Genomic DNA, 17,068 nt, shown 5'->3' with positions numbered 1-17,068 from the left:
GTGTGTGTATGTGTGTGTGTGTGTGAAAGAGACAATAAATGTATTAAAATTGCTTGTCAAACAAGATTTTTATTCTTTTCTTGTGTATAATTTACTTTTTACTTTTTTTTTACTTTGAGGCAGGATCTCTCTGTGTAGCTCTGGCTGTACTAGATCTTGCTTTGTAGATTAGACTGGCCTTGAGGTCAAAGATCTCCATCTGCCTCTTTCCTCAAGTGCTAGGATTAAAGGCATGAGCTACCACATTCTATCACATATCCCCCAAGTGATAGCCCTACTCATTACTAATGTACTAAGTTCTGTTGAGATTCATGGTTTACAATCTGAAAGACAAGAAAAACAATGGATGATGAAGTCCATCTGACTCAGCTTCTACCTAAGGAAAAATCTAAACTGGAGAAAAGAGGGCATCTCCACATTAAATGATATCCTATATCAGAACTACTAAATGAACTAAATTAAATATCTATTCACTGCCTCAAGGAATGGCACTATGAATTGATCACACAGCAATAGGATCTGCTTAAATTTCACAGACAGTAAGAGGGAGGGCTCACTAGTCCTAGAGAATAAATAATAATCTGCCAGAACATAGGGAAAGTCTCTTTGTAATTACACAGCATGAATAAAGATTGCCTAAGTAAGAATGCTGTGTAATTACAAAGGACTTCCCCTATTTTATACTCAGATTGCTCAAATATTCTACACAGTCTGGGTCTCTATACAATAGAGATTACAGAGTATAGAATTAATAGTTATAGATGCATAATTATATCAACTTCTGTCCCTTTGATGGTATTGCCATTTTATGGAAGGTATAATTTATAACTTTCCTAGATATAGAATTGCCAAGGTTTACCAAATGAAGATATAAACCACCTCGTTAAGTTTGAATTTCAGATATATAATGATATTTTTAATTTTTTAAATATGATTTTATTTTTTTGAAGTTGTATGTTTTACATGTTTTTATTTTTAAGTATATGCAGAGACCAGAAGAAAGCATCAGATACTCTAGCCCTAGAGTTACAGGGGATTGTGGGTAACACAACATGGGTGTGGATGATTAATCTCAGTGCCTCTGCAAGAGCGGTACTTGTTCTTGCCTACTGTGAGGCATCTCTCCAGGCCCTGGATATTTTATGTAGTCATAACTCTTTAAATATTTATTGCAGGCTTACAGGAGGTTACAAAGTAGTAATTAGCAAAGAGAAAAATACAACTGGAGGTTCTATATTTGTCTGGCAACTCAATCATAATTCCTGAGCTATGGAATTTGGTCACATGATTTGAAATGGCTTTCCTCTTTACAGCTGTCAGCTTTCATTTCATGGTCAGAAAAGAGCAATTCAGTTGTTTCTTCACAGGTCTATGTCTCAGGACAAAACACAACAACTCCAAGTTTAATGTACTTCTACCCAGTGATGAAAACTATTCCTACTATCTCTGTTTGGGTCTTAAGCATCCAACAGATTAATTAATGACAAAGCCTTGAAGCATGCTAGCATCTCTCTAGCATTGTTTCCTATTCCCTTTAGGTTCAGAACTGAATAGTTTCAGCATTTCTCCTAATTCAACATTTTTAATCTATTTGCATTTTACATCTCTCAAATTCTACTATCAAATTCTGGACCAGTGTTTTGTTTTTGTTTTTTTCAAAACTCTATTACACAAAGGACTTTCCATGAAGGTAAACCATTTAACATCAATATGAAAATCTACTTTGCATGATTGCATGGGGTAAAACTGCACAAGTTATATTTGAGATATTCAATGTCATTATACATTTGGAATTAACACACAAAAAAAAGTTGAAACGTGGATCAATTGTTCCCTTGCTAGCAATCTAATATCAAGTGGTATTTTTTATATACTTTAAAAGTTGTTTTAATATTCACATAAAACTAGTTCAATCATTAGATAAAAGTAAATATGAAATGAGTACGAACATAGTTCCATTATATACATACATGAATACATAACAATGTAACTCATTATTTATTACACTAAAACAAAAAAAATTACATTTTTTAAAAAAAATGTGAAAAATTTTTCGTGGAATTTCAAAGAATGGAAAATATATTTTTTTTTGTATTCACTTTCCCAACCTTGCCCCCAAGTAGTTTGCTATCACTTATCACTTATCCTGATTTGCTAAGTGTGCATAAACTTAGATGTCAGAAGGAGTGAACTTGACAAGTTTTCCCAGTGCTTCCTTCACATCTTTATTCCTCAGACTGTAGATCGTGGGGTTCAACATGGGGAATTACACAGTATAAAAGGTAGACTCCATTTTGTCCCTCTCTAGGGAGTAACTGGAACTTGGACGAGAGTAGATGTAGAGGATGGAGCCATAGATCAAGTTTACAGAGATGAGGTGGGAGGAGCAGGTGGAGAAGGCCTTGAGGCGGCCCTGGGTAGATCGGATCCTCAGGATGGAGGCAATGATGAAGCGATAAGAGGCCAAGATGAGCAGGGTGAGAGTAATGATGTTTCAGGCTAGGAGAAAGTACAGCACATATTGATAACTCTCCCTGACGTCACATGCCAGCTTTATGAGAGGTGGTACATCACATAAAAAGTCATCAATGACATTGTCACCACAAAAAGCCAATGTGAATGTGTTGCTAGTTAATATGATTGCATTGACAAATCCTCCTGTATAGGAATAAACAACCAAAGAGGTGCACAACTTCCGCTTGAGCATAAAGCAGGGGATCACTATGCAGCCATCTCCAACTCTCAAGTGGTATTAATTATAAATAATAGACTCATTCTAAACAAAAAATACACATTTAGTTTTAGGCAAAATGTAGTATAATTTTTTTCTTGAGAAATTATTATTCTGTTGTGGAACTAAAATGACATTACAATAAATGACTTAGAACCAAATACTTAAGAGGCAAGCCTTATGGGCACTATAGGTTTTTTTTTTTTTAAAGCAAACAATATGAACTATAGTAAGAAAACATGACAAACACTGATAATCTATGCATTACACAGCATCAGACTGTTGACTTTGGGAAATTATCATGAAACCAGACTGAAACAATTGATATTCATAAAACAAAAACACGTCACATAGACATATAAATATATTTGATAGAAAGTGTTAAATAAGTGCTTTCTCAAGACAGGATCTCCCCAAGTAGTTTAAGCTGTCCTCAAACATGAGACAAAGTTCCTGCCTCAGCCCCAAGTAGTAGGACAGCAGGTGTGTGCTATCATTCTATCTGTATATGACTGTTTCATTATACATATTTCCCCTCCGAATTCTAACTTTATTATACATAAGTATTGGGATAGAATTTCAAAAACATTTAGTTGTATCTATAGTAAAATGTTGTATGTATATTTCAAAAGATTTATTTATCATTTGAAGTGTTTAATTTTTCTTCTTTTTTATATGCTCTTGCCCACAGAGGCTGGAAGAGGATTTGCAGATCTCCCAGAACTCAAGTTATAGAAGATTGTGAATTGCCATGTGTCTTTGGACTCAAACTTGGGTCTTCTGCACAAGCAGAAAATGTTCTTAACTGTTGACCCATCTTTCCAGCCCTGGGTATTTTTAAAGAATTATGAAAACAAACTAAGGAATGGATTTGCTGAAATAATACAGCAATTTTGAAAAAGTCTGACTATCTGGGAAGATATTATGGGAACGCTATGCCTGGAAATGACCTTTGTAAGCGAAGAAAGCTGTGCAGTGACTGTGAAGAATGGCAATTGCTATGGATTAATCAGATAATTAGTGTCATTACCCCTGCTCCTATCCCCCAGTTCATGTGTTTAACACTTAGGCCAGTCACTGTACTGTTTTTGTGAGTTGCTGACAGTGTGTCCCCCATCTGATCCACTGCCAACCCCATTCTGGCTTTATATTACTCGTGTCTATCATTACTTCATCCCCCATTTCCCCAGGCAGGAAAGGCCCAAAGCCACACAGGTCACAGTGGATGCTGTCTCTAGTTCCAGTTTTGCCATTAAAGACATGCATCACCACATCCAGCCAAATCTGGATATTTCTTAAAGGATGAAATTAGAAGTTGATGCATATTTAATGGAGGGATGTTGCCAACTTCAATAAAACATTTAACAATGAAAATAAGGAGCAATGTTTGCCACAATTAGTTTTAAATTATTTATTATACATTTTGAAATTATGATTACATCATGCCCCCTTTCTCATTTATCCCCCCAAAACCCTCTCATATACTTCATCTTGCTCTTTTTTAATTCATGGGCTCTTCTTCCATTAATTGTTGTTACATACAGAAGAACAAACTGCTCTTTATAGGGTATCCCATAGACCAGGTTGACCTAGAAATCAATAGGTAGTCAAGGTTGACAACTTCTGATCCTCCTGCTTCTACCTCCAGAGAAATGGGAGAACTGGCACCCACAGTTATCACAGTGGAGAGGCTCAAACGCATAACTTTGCATATGCTAGGTAAATGTGCTAAACTACATTCTAAACATGATAAGCAACTAAGCTACATTCCCAGCCCTCCATTTTTATTAAGTTTTAAAAGTGAATCTATTCTTTTTTCATTAAAAATCCAATTGTTAATTTATGTGAAAACTTGGATCCTGAAAACGTATGTTTGTTTGCCCTGGGGCTTTGACTATTAATCGCATTACTTATTTGATTATCAGTAATAATCAGGCAACACAGGGTTGGGATATTTAAAAAAAATGAATTTGTGTCCCTCAAAGTTCACGATGAGTAAAAATAGCGACCGTAATGCAATCTTTCACAGAAAAGCATGATACACTGTAGCTTCCCTAAATTTGCTTGCTTGAATAAATATCCTAAATGAATTTACCATAAAGCAAAATATTGCATTTGCTAAAATAAATATGTATTCAAATGTGCACAGCTACAGATGGCTACAGCTCTTAGAGAAATAAATAAGGCTCAGCCTGGAATAAATGTAAGGCACTGAAAGAAACATAAAATGGTTTTACAGAACATGATAAAATGAATATTGCCATTTAAAACTGATTGACAGGTAATGAAGTATAAAATCTATATTAGAATGAGAATGACACAGAGAAAGAATAGTACATGGCCTTATTTATATAGTTTTAGGGTTGAAAAGAGGTAGATTTTCCAAACCACCAGCTCACAAAAATTAAGCAAATTAATAGCAGGCAAAAAGTCAATAGTCATGATTGAATTAGCTAGTCTCAGAGACATAGAAGTGCAAGGAAACGTAACTGTGAGGCATTAGAATAATTTCTCATTCAAAACAGACTGGGTTGCTACCAGATGGAAATGAGATGTTTTCCGAATGTATGTGTGTTTATCTATACATCCTTATGTTTCTAGATAATTCTTCATCTACAGAAGACTCAAACATATGTTAGAAATGCAGTTTGCACCTTTGCCATGAGCATGCCCATGTTGACCTTCTCATACTAGTTTATAATTCATCAGTCTGAATAGTGTAACTGTCACTAACAAACTCAATTTTGTTGCTTGTTTTGGTATAATTGCTCTGTATTGAATTTGATCTGCCTCATCAAGAGAAAGAAAGAAAAATTTCACATCTCACTTTGGTGTCATTGTTTGCACATAAATGACATGGAAATAAAAATAAAGCAGAACACTAACATAGATAAAAATATTTATGTCAGCAATAAAAGTGGACCGAAATATAACAATTAAAAATCAATTCAACTGATTATATAAATGAAAGAAACACTGGTATAATTATTCAAATATAAGCTTATACCACAATCTTCTGCATGTCACAAAAACCTATGTAACATTGATAATGTATTAGAAGACTTTCCGGTGAACGGAATGGAATATATGTGTCCCTCCAAAGTCATGTGCTAAAACCTCTGCCTTCATGTAATAGCATTAGGAGCTGCAGTTTCTAGAAGTCAATAAATTATGGACATAAATCCCTTCTCTAATGACAGGAATAAATACCCACCAAGGTGGTTAAAAAGACCAGTGTTCAGTGTTTTGTGAGTAAACAAAAATAGAAAACACCATCTACAAATGAGGGAAGAAATTAAAACCAGAAAGCAAAAATACTCTGGTGCCTTGATGGTGGACCTAAAAACCCTAGAACTGTAGGTAATATTATTCTGTTATTTGTAAATTATTGTTTCTGGTATTTTGTTAGAGTAGTCAAAAAAGGAAGTTGTTCTTCTAGAAACTCAATGCAAGAAAACTGTATAAGTCTATAGTTTGGTATAATTATGTTTATTATTCTCTTCAATTTACTGATGATAAATCTAGAATATGGATGAACTATACCAGGAGAGCAAGGCTCTCTGAATCAACTAAGCAAGACACATATGGCCTCACAGAGGCTAAAGCAGAAAGCACAGGCCCTTACGTGGGTCTGTCCCAGGTCCTCTGTGTATATGTTATAGCTATTAGCATAGTATATTTATGTGACTCCTGAGTGTATGAACGACTGTCTCTGAATCTTGTTTCTGATATTGGGCTCTTTTCTTCCTGTTGGGTTGCTCTTATCCAACTTTTTTTTTTTTTCGATACAGGGTTTCTCTGTGTAGCTTTGCGCCTTTCCTGGATATCGCTCTGTAGACCTGGCTGGCCTTGAACTCACAGAGATCCACCTGCTTCTGCCTCCCAAGTGCTGGGATTAAAGGTGTGTGCCACCACTGCTTGGCATGAGACTTACTCTTAATAGGTGGCAATGTTTATTCCTTGTGCTTATGTCCATCTATCTTAACTTCTCACAGTATTGGAACAGTTATTAGAAATGAGGGAACTGTGGGTTTCTATAATTCTACTTCATTCCCTGTCTCTAGACTGTTCTCTAGACTATTCCCATTAACTCTGGATGTCATCTGTTTAATAACATTTCTCAAAGCCTCTTGTGGTTAAAAATCATTCTTTCCAAAGCAGTTATGCAAATATGTACTATTAAACTTCATGACCTACTGTGATTCATTCAAGCCAGCAGTATGGCTACCATGGTGAAAGCAAGAAGAACAGGTAGCACATATGTTCCTAGGGTCATGCCCCAAATTATGCAGCAAACTGTTCATAGGACTTTGACAGATGGGTCAGGGTCTCCAGGGCCTTGCCATAAAGAGAGTCATTCATGATATTCTTAGGCCTTGTTCTCCAAAAGAGTCACATGAATCCTGCCAGTAATTAGGTATATTGTAGAGAAAAAAATCAATTTTCAATAAAAGGAAGACAAAAAGAAAAAGAAAAAGAATGGACTAATTTCATTGGTGGAAGAAATTTCAAGACAGCTTATCATATTCACTCTCCTGAATGTCTGTTTTTCACCACTCCTTTGCATATCGACAATGAAAACCAGCATGTGGGGCAAAAATGACATGCAAAACATACAGGGTAAGGAGGAAAAATAACTCCAGAAAATTTTATGATGGAGCTGAGGACTGTGCTGAGAAGAGATACAGAGATCAAAGAAAGAAACCAAGGCATGATGAGCACTGGAGTCAATGGAGGGGTCTACTCCGGCCTTATCGTCATTGGGATAAATGAAAAGGAACAATCAGGCCTAATCAACATTGGAATAAATGGAAAGGAACATTCATGGCAAATTCCCTCGCCGCCAGCTAAGCTTGTAACTTCTGAAGATAAAAGACTTACAGAATTTTCTTTTTCTCAAAAGTAACAAGTAATTGAAGCTGCTACAAATATGAGTCAAGGTGCCAGGTTCACCCCAAGTTGGTAATCAAGCACTTCAATATCATTATCTGGTTCTGGTTTTTGAGTTATAAAATACTCATGAGGAAAAGGTTGTGGAATCTTTCTCTGTGGTTAAGGGGTCAGGCTTATGGCAGGGTCCCTGCATGAAGGCCTCAAGAGGCTGCTGTGTGAGGCTGTAAGGTGAAGCCTGGCTGTTTTGGAGACCCCAAAACGTTGGAGATGTGATAGCCATGAGTTTTATGCAAAGAGAGCTACAAAGATATTAAAAGTAGCCCAAGAAAGAGAAGTGTGTTACAGCCATCAGAGTTGGTGGAATAGAACCATATAAGTCCTCTGATAACAGACCTGCAGCACAGGATTTAGAATTTGCTTCTCTGGGTTTCAGTTTTGCATTGGTTCAGTGTGTTCTATGCCATCATCTTATCAATTTTGGAATGGTAATGAATATTCTTGTATATTTTAAGTGTGTTATTTGTTTGCTTTTTTAATTTACAGGATGTCACAGTTGAGAGATTGCCTTGAGTCTCAAAATAGACGTTAGAGTCGGAACTTTTAAACAGTGTTGAAACCACGAAAGATAATGGGGATCTTTGAAGTTGGAATAGATGCATTTTGCCTCATGATATGGACAGAAGCTTATCAGGCCACGGAGTGGAAAGTGGTAGTTTGAATAATATTTTCCCCCTGGGCTCCTATGTTTGAATAATTGGTTCCCAGCTGGTGGGGACTACATGGGAAGGATGGGAAGATGTGAACTTCTAAGACCGTGTGTTACTGGAGGTGGATTTCGGGTTTTCAAAAGACACTCAACATTCATAGTGTATTTTTCTCTATCTTCTACTTTCAGGTCAAGCTGTGGGCTCTGTTATTTCTGCCACCATACTTTTGCTCCACCATCACGGAATTTAACTCTCTGAAACAATAAGGCCAACTAAATGCTTTATTTTATAAGTATCCTTAGTTGTGGTATTTTGTTATAGTAACAGAAAATTAACTAAGGACATCCCTGAACAAACAAATAAACAAAAACTTATCAAGAGTGAAATAGACCTAAACTGGAAAAAATATGCAGATTAGAAAACTATTTAATTTTCATTGAATAAGTGAAGTGGATTTTCATTTATTGTCCACCTCACGTGCAACAGCTCAGATACTGCTTTAATTTTAGTCAAGAAAACCAATTTTCCTCAGGCAGTGGGTGCTCACGCCTTTAATCCCAGCACTTGGGAGGCAGAGGCAGGTGGATCTCTATGAGTTCAAGGCCAGCCTGGTCTACAGAGTGAGTTCCAAAGCTACACAAGGAACCTTGTCTCAAAAAACAACAACAACAACAACAAAAACAAAAAAAAAGAAAGAAAACAAATTTTATCCTTTTATCCCATTAGCCATAGTAAAAAAAAAAAAAAAAAAAAAAAAAAAAAAAAAAAAAAACTAGAATTCCAGAATTCCATTAGTATGCACAGAAAAGATACAGTTTCAGAAGTACCTGCCTTTAAAATTACTAACTTTTAATCTTGGACCACTGCACCAATGATTTGAAGCATATAACTCAATTTATCCTTTAAACTATCACAAGACCTGTTATGGAGATGACACAGATTGGTAGTCTGGGGGAAATTTGGAAACCTGTTCAGTATAATGGATAAAATCCATTTGAGAATGAGAATCCCAGGTTCAAATGTTGTTATAGTACTCATTGTCTGTGTAAATTTAGATAATTTCTCTTAACTGTTCAGCATCAACACCATGTTGAGGATAATATTAGCATGTATCAAATCTGAGTCTCCCGTGGAAATAAATTATTTTAGTAAACATAATGTCTGTAGAATTATATATCTTAATCAGATTATTATGTCCTTACTTAGTTATTGTGTGACCTTTTGAAAGCTAATGAATTCAATTTCTGAAGGTCTGAGTTTTTTTGTTTTTTTTTAAGTGACTGGTCATCTCTAGTAATATAACTAACTTTAATTCAAACTCGGGAACTTGAAATCAGAACTATTCAGTTTGTTTTATAATCAGGATTCAATGAAAACTGCTCATCTCTGCTCTACAGACAGCCACTGAAGGTGACTCAGTGACTTGGGTTGAAAATATACAAAGCTTTCTTTTCTCTTGTACCTAGTGGCCGATGTACTGGAGTCTCCACTAGTCTCTCACCTAAAATGTTTATATATAGTCTCTTATGGTACTATTTGAATTCCTCATATAACAGTGGCTGAGATCCAGCAAGATAAATGTATCTAAACAAAGTCAGGCAAAATATATTTGTTTTATGTTCTGACCTCAGAAATTACTCATAATATCTCTCAAATTGGTGGAGAAAAATGAGAAAGCTCATTTCTCACTGAAAGCAAGAAATGTCAGTCTGTGTAGTGAGAGGGATTACTGCAACTCTTGTTTTAAGAATATAATCGACCACAGCAACTTAACAAGCACTGTTGGCCAAATAATATAGAGCCTTGTATCTGAAAAATGTGGGGAAATATTTTCATTTTATTGATCAGCTTTAATCATTCATTCCCGTGAGTGCACATATGAAAGACAGTGTTATATAGTTGTTCTGTGCTATGTTTCTCTCCAGAATAGACTATATTAAATTTCTGCTTTATTGATAGGGTTGAAAGGTTCAATATAATATTTCTAGTTCACCATAACAAACTCAGAAAATACAGAAAAAAATTAAAAGGGCAATGTAGCAGATGTAAGAATACTAAAATCATTCCTGATAATATTACATATCCCACATGACGTCAAAGATCAAGATTTTCTTTGAAATAATCTGTGATATACACTTTATATTGGAATTTCTTAAACTTCTTTCACTCACGTCTTATTTTTACTGAGAAAATTTTAGGGGATCCTGAGAAATTATAAAATAGTATATAAGTTAAACCATGATGTTTGTGTGAACTTAGGGGGGAAATGTATGTAGGTTATGAGTTCAGAACTAAGGTCAGATTCCACTATTTGAAACATTAAGCTTTAATCAGTATACTTCCTTATTTTATAGGGCATAGTGCTGTGGGATGGTCTGTATGTCAAATTGTTCTGATTGGTCAATAAATAAAACACTGATTGCCCAGTGGCCAGGCAGGAAGTCGGTGAGACAAGGAGAGAGGAGAGTTCTGGGAAGCAGAAGCCTGAGGCAGAGACACTGCCAGCTGCCGCCATGACCAGCAGCATGTGAAGACACCGGTAAGCCACCAGCCACGTGGCAAGGTATAGATTTATGGAAATGGATTAATTAAGTTATAAGAACAGTTAGCAAGAAGCCTGCCATGGCCATACAGTTTGTATGCAATATAAGTCTCTGTGTTTACTTGGTTGTGTCTGAGCAGCTGTGGGATGGGTGGGTGACAAAGATTTGTCCTGACTGTGAGCAAGGCTAGAAAACTCTAGCTACAGCATAGTTTCTTAAATCCTGGGTCTTGAATGAAGTTAGAACTTAATATGTGGTTTAAAAACTCTTCAACAGCAAGTGACCAAAATTTAATTCAAATTCAAGCACATAATGACTCCAATTTATTTTTGGCAATGTTGACTTGTGCTACCTTACATATCCTCACTGCAGCCTTGGTTTGGAATACAGATGATGCTCACTTTGCACCATACATATCTTCATGACCAAAGAAAAATGCCTGAAACAGCTTGGTTCAGATTCAATATTGTTGTGGGCTATGCACCCCAGTGTTTTTACTGTGCATATAAATTTTTCTGGTCTTACAACACCCTGATATATGGAAAATGAAAAAAAAAACTTTCTCACTATAGTTTCTCAACATGGGAATTAAAATGAATATCATCATGTACTGTGTTAGACTGATTCCAAAGTTTTGTTGGAGTTTCTGACTTGAGCTTCATAAAAATTCATTTAATCAGTTTGGCCTGGGATTATGAATAGAACAGATTGTTATGGATGAACTGGTTGAGAGTGTGGAATGAAGTATCAAATGTGGAGAAGGGAAGAGGGGGTGTTAGAGGGAGCATAGGGAGGGAGAGTTAAAACTGGGGGCCACTTAAGAGATTGTATGGAAACCTAATACAGTAGAAGCTTCCTAAAATATATACATATATGAAGGGTACCTAAATGAAACTGTCAAACAGCTGTTGAAGACAAAGCCTTGACTGGACATCTCTTGTCTCCAAATGAAACTTATGTATTGGGAATGAGTTACAAATAATTGAGTTATGAGCAGATAGTGTCCCGTGGAAACCCACAAACAATGCTGGCTATTACCAAAGCTACTGGTTGCTCTCCACAATCTGTCAGAAAGGTATTTAAAAGAAGTTTGAAAAATCTTCGAAATTAGCATGAATAGCAAGATTCTCAGTAACCATAATGGAAACTCAGAAAATCCAATGGATTGCAATTCTTCAGACTGAGTGAAAATGACTTTTGAAACATATCCAGAAAATCACCCTTTAAGGAAGGCTAGCAAGTAAGTGGACAGTCCTTAAAACCAACAGCCCTATCGACTTAGAACACTTATGAGCCACAACAAATATAGCACACTGTTCCTAAGGGTGAAGTAGCAGCATGCATATATTGTTGGTAATCAACAGCTCTCTGATTGGACACCAAGGATAATCTTGTCTGCAAACCAGAAACCTATTAAAGTACCCAGGGATAGTGAAATCAGGGGTCTTGGAGAAGAACATACAATGGCCACTTTTCTGAATCAACATAATCCCTAACTACATTCTAAATGTTTGTCATTATACTGTACATAAATAAGTGAAGTCCTTATCCTTTGTCAAGGAAACTTTTCTGTGCAACTGATGATGATCATTACAGAAAACTAGAACCAATCAAAATTTAGTTTGTAGAGCCTGTACCCATTGTGTATATCTACAATTCCTACACTTAAGGCTTGGGGAATCATTGGAAAAGGGGTTGGGAACTGGGTGTTTGCTGTGAGAATGTGATTTACAGAAATATCAGAAGCTACAACCATGAAATCTCACCAACATGGCTGCTTAAATATTAGGTGAACAATGATAACACCAATACACATACTAACATGAACAGGAAAGAGCTCATAAGGTCTCAATCCTAGACAAAGAATGCTGAAAGCAGGAGTAATATTAATTGGTTATCCAATACCAAAAATTTACTCCTGAAAACATATTCTGGCCGGGCGGTGGTGGCACACGCCTTTAGTCCCAGGCAGAGGCAGGTGGATCTCTGTGAGTTCGAGGCCAGCCTGGGCTACCAAGTGAGTTCCAGGAAAGGTGCAAAGCTACACAGAGAAACCCTGTCTCGAAAAACCAAAAAAAAAAAAAAAAAAAAAGAAGAAGAAGAAAACATATTCTTACAAGTAACACTACACAAAAGAACCAGGTTTAATTTATGTATTTAGGAATGTGTGTTTGTGTGTGTGTGTGTGTGTGTGTGTGTGTGTGTGTGTGTGTGTGTGTGTGAATGTTTATAATTGTGGAAAGGTCACATACAAATTTACCTTGTCTAGCGCTAATAAGATAAATTTTATTCTACAAAGCTGCTTTTAGAAAGCAAGGTCTTTGATTTCTCTGCAATTATAAATACAGACTCAATCTGGGTTGTTGGTCAATGAGTTTGCTGATTACACTGAAGTAATCTAATTGGAAATCAATTTAGATATGCACAAGTTCAAATCCACCTTAGTGCAAGCAATTTCCCTCTTTGCCTTTGTTTCTTCATCCTTAAAAAAAAGGCATCGCAATTCTTAGTTTGCAGAAGTTGTGAAAATAGTTCATGAAATGGTGCTGTAAAATGCCCAGCATAGTAGCTGACATCAGGAAGGCAGTTAATTAATGGAAGTCGTGGTATCACTGGTGCAATAACCCACTACACTATTAGACCTGCTGATCTCCAAGTATGCAGAAATTGAAGTCCATACAACCACAAATACAGGCACACTTGTCACTCTTTTCAGAGAAAGGTTTAATAAACTTCTAAGCCAAGGCATAGGATCTGTGTGCTGCTAAGTTGATTTTTAATGCGCTTCAGTTGTACCCCTCTGAGGAGCTCATTAGCGATACTGCCTCATCAGTTGCTATAGGCATCACACCAAGATTATTTTTCATTCTTGCTCCTACTTCAACCTCTTCTTTGCTCTTTTACACCCTGCATAAAAAGGGAAGCTGCTGTGCTCCTAAAGAACTTTTATAATAGCCTCTTCCTCTTTGTTCTCACAGGGAAGTGAATTGGCCTTATCTTGCAGCAAGATGGGGCTTCAGTCCAAATGCTTAAGCTTAATTCGCTCATTACTGAACACGGCTGTACCTGGAAAAAGATAATGGAGATCTAATGCATATGCTAGGTAGCTTCCCAATAGAGAGTTCCTTTTTTGAAAGAAATAATTAGATGAATAAATTAGATTTTAAGCACTGATCTACCTATATACTCCAAAGAATATGTAATTAGAAGTTTAAGCAGTGAGTAGGTATCATTAAACCATTGGAGACATTTTGATTAGAAGCTAGAGAACTGCCCAAATGTTAATTGTCTAAAACCATTTTCAAACCTTTAAATCTGACAGAGTGTACATCAGGTTGATTGAGCAGGACAATTCAGATAAATGTACCTGATAAATAATGCTGTATTTATGAAAAATGCTATATTCCTGTTAGCAGGTTAACTCAGTATTTTAATACTGTGACCAATATGATGAAAATGAGGTGGCAAAGAGTCATTTCAATTCCAGAAATCACTCTTGTTAGAAATAAAGAATAACACAATGATGACATTCTGGATGAAACTGGAAAATAATACATTCTTTAGTGAAGTCTCTCTCTCTCTCTCTCTCTCTCTCTCTCTCTCTCTCTCTCTCTCTCTCTCTCTCTGTGTGTGTGTGTGTGTGTGTGTGTGTGTGTGTGTGTGTGTGTGTGTGTGTGTGTACTGGAAATCAAATACATGTTTGTCATGGCATACAGATGTGATATTCAGAGTATCTAATGGAATGCTGAAGACTAGATGGATTAATAAGAGCACTTTCCTTTTTTTTTTTTTTGAGGCCTAGAGCCTGGTGAGTTCAATGTCAGAGTGCCACCCGATTTGGTTACTACTGAAGCTCCTCTTCTTGGTTTCTTGGTTTATGGGCAGCTTCAACACTGTGCCCTTTGCTCACTTCTCTATGAAGAAGACTCCTGCTCCTCTATCTCTGTTTCTCTGTCTGTTTGTCTGTCTCTATCTTAACAAACTAGAGTGATTCTTATTCTTATTCCTTTAAAAATGTAATAACCTCCTTGCAGATTCTTTCTCCAAATACAGTAATGTTGCAGGTTGGGATTGAACATATGAATCTGGATGTGGATAAGATACCATTCCATCCATAATACAGGAATATAACTAAGTAACAAAATAAAGTTAATTGTTTTTATATTTACTCACTTAGGAGTTTGACATAAAAGATCAGTGGAGAGGCAAAGAAATACAAATGTAAGTAATGTTTGAGTACATAGAAACATAAAGTAAGCCACATCTCGAACATTTTAGTTTTCTAATAAATGATTAAATCCACATTTATTGATACTGGTATAATGATAAATTTTTTTTGGGGGGGGGTTGAGACAGGGTTTCTCTGTGTAGCTTTGTGCCCTTCCTGGAACTCACTTGGTAGTCCAGGCTGGCCTCGAACTCACAGAGATCGGCCTGCCTCTGCCTCCCAAGTGCTGGGATTAAAGGCATGCACCACCACCGCCCGGCTCAAATTCTTTTTTGGTGGTGGGGGAGAGTGGCAATTCAGTCACTCCACTACCATGAAATATGCAGTTCAGTTTTCCACATTTGAGGAAACGGCAGGGTCAGCACATCTAGAGTGCAAGGGATAAGCCCAGCCCTGCAATATCCACCTTCATGATCATGGTATCCATCCTGACAGGAAATTATGAATTCTTAAGTGATTCCTGACTGTGTAAATCTTTAGGCTATTGACATGTTCAGTCATGTTCACAGCTTACTGAGAAGGATCAGGGAGAACTCTTAAGAGAAGACCCACAACAAGCCACAAGCTTAATTAGTTTGATTAATGGAAGAAAAAAAAGTAAGTTTTCAGTTTGTATATGGAGATATATTTGTCAATTCAAAGTATCTATCAAAATAGTCAACATGAACTTATGTATGAGGTGTGCAAGATATTTAATGAAAAATGTCTGGCAATGGTACCAGAGAAATGGCCTGATGGGATAAGATTACTTGTCACCAACTCTGAAGATCTTAGTTACACACTTGGGAGGCACATGGTAGAAGAGGAATTGACTCCCACAAATCATCTTCTCTGTTTCTCTGTCTCTCTCTGTCTCTCTCTCTCTGTGTCACTCTCCCTCCCTCTGTCTGTCTCTCTTTCACACACACACACACACACACACACACACACACACACACACACACACTAACATTGCAATGAAAAATATGAATGTGCTAAGACAAAAGTTGTCTCTATCTTGTTCACATGTACTGCATCTAAGTGTTACAAATAAGAGGAAAAAGAGTACATATGTCCCTAGTATTAGCACTTGGCTCCAGAAACTTAGGATTGTGAAGACTCCTGATTATTGTGATAGGGTGGTAGCCCCCAATATATAGTACAGATTAGTGATTACTTAGAGGGAGTGCATGAATCCATGATTACTTTCTGGGGAACAGAAAGTGGCTAGTGTGTTCTCTAGTGATTTCCAGAAGAAATGGAGATTGTTCTCAAATCAGAGACCAGGAAAGCTGAGGGACTGTCACTGGTAGAAGTGATCTCATAGGAAGAAGAATAAAAACACAGATGCCAGTGGTAAATGACTTGAGGCATCTGTAGTCAGCATAAACAAATGTCATAGTTTGTGGGCTGACAGTTCTGATTTACATCTAACCGACATAGTACTTTTTAATGTGCCTCTGATGTACATTGCATTTTGCTTATAAATTACATGGTAAACAACACTATCGATAGAGAAATTCAGAGTCTAATAGTTCCCTAGCAAAGAACAGGGCAAATTAAATGGAAATTGTACATTATAAAATTATTACAACCCAAAGTATTTTTCTTTAACTAGAGGATCAGGAGACAGAGGATTCTCTCAGGCTTGTAACCTGACTAGTAAATTCAGATAAAAGCCACAAAGATGAAGCTGAAGAGGAATGGTAGAGTTGTGTCACTAGTTTATGTGCTTGCCTGTACAGACCATTCTTCTTATGGAAACTCTAGATAAAATTATTTTCTCCTTTTGTATATACTAAGACATTGAATTTCTATGATGGTTAGAGTAAGTAAAAGTAATTTGTCTGTCTTGTTCACTATGAAAAAAGAACACATCTATTTCCATAGATGTGTTCTGGGAATATCAGTTAGAAACATACCACAATTCCAGAAAAGCATGGAATGGATTTCAGATTCTTCAGATAAGATGGGAATTTAAAAAGAA

At 36.5% G+C, this 17,068-nt stretch overlaps 1 non-coding gene and 1 pseudogene across 1 annotated transcript; both read right to left on the bottom strand.

Annotated features, from left to right (window-relative positions):
* Positions 1-2,170: 2,170 nt before the first annotated feature.
* Positions 2,171-3,869, bottom strand: LOC121823642 (olfactory receptor 9G19-like; annotated as a pseudogene).
* An 11,517-nt stretch (positions 3,870-15,386) lies between these two features.
* LOC121823829 (U1 spliceosomal RNA) lies at positions 15,387-15,545 on the bottom strand. Its single transcript, XR_013045862.1, has one exon. It is a non-coding gene; the product is annotated as a U1 spliceosomal RNA (small nuclear RNA).
* Positions 15,546-17,068: the final 1,523 nt, after the last annotated feature.

The sequence above is a fragment of the Peromyscus maniculatus genome, chromosome 18, assembly GCF_049852395.1.
Source record: "Peromyscus maniculatus bairdii isolate BWxNUB_F1_BW_parent chromosome 18, HU_Pman_BW_mat_3.1, whole genome shotgun sequence".
Taxonomy (NCBI): domain Eukaryota; kingdom Metazoa; phylum Chordata; class Mammalia; order Rodentia; family Cricetidae; genus Peromyscus; species Peromyscus maniculatus.
The sequence above is the reverse complement of the archived record's forward strand: the minus strand, read 5'-3'. Positions and strand labels throughout refer to the sequence as shown.